The following is a 261-nucleotide window of genomic DNA, read 5'->3' on the forward strand; positions in this document are numbered from 1 at the left end:
TCACTCTTGATTTAGATAGTAGCTTTTCTATTCAACATGAGTGCTTCCATCTTCCTGATATTTCAGTCATAAACTATAAAATAGAATACTTTGCAGAGTTGTTACCATACTTTTAAGCAGCAGACTAACTGCTATTCAAGAATTCAATTAGATACCTTACTGATTCTGTCATTTTTACTCCAATCTTGTCTGTTCTCCGTTTTCTATTTGCCAATTTATTTACACAAAACTTTGGGAGGTGTTCATTCTAAGCATTTGTGT

The sequence above is a fragment of the Penaeus japonicus genome, unplaced genomic scaffold, assembly GCF_977035675.1.
Source record: "Penaeus japonicus unplaced genomic scaffold, GWHDUDI00000001_assembly GWHDUDI00000030, whole genome shotgun sequence".
NCBI lineage: Eukaryota > Metazoa > Arthropoda > Malacostraca > Decapoda > Penaeidae > Penaeus > Penaeus japonicus.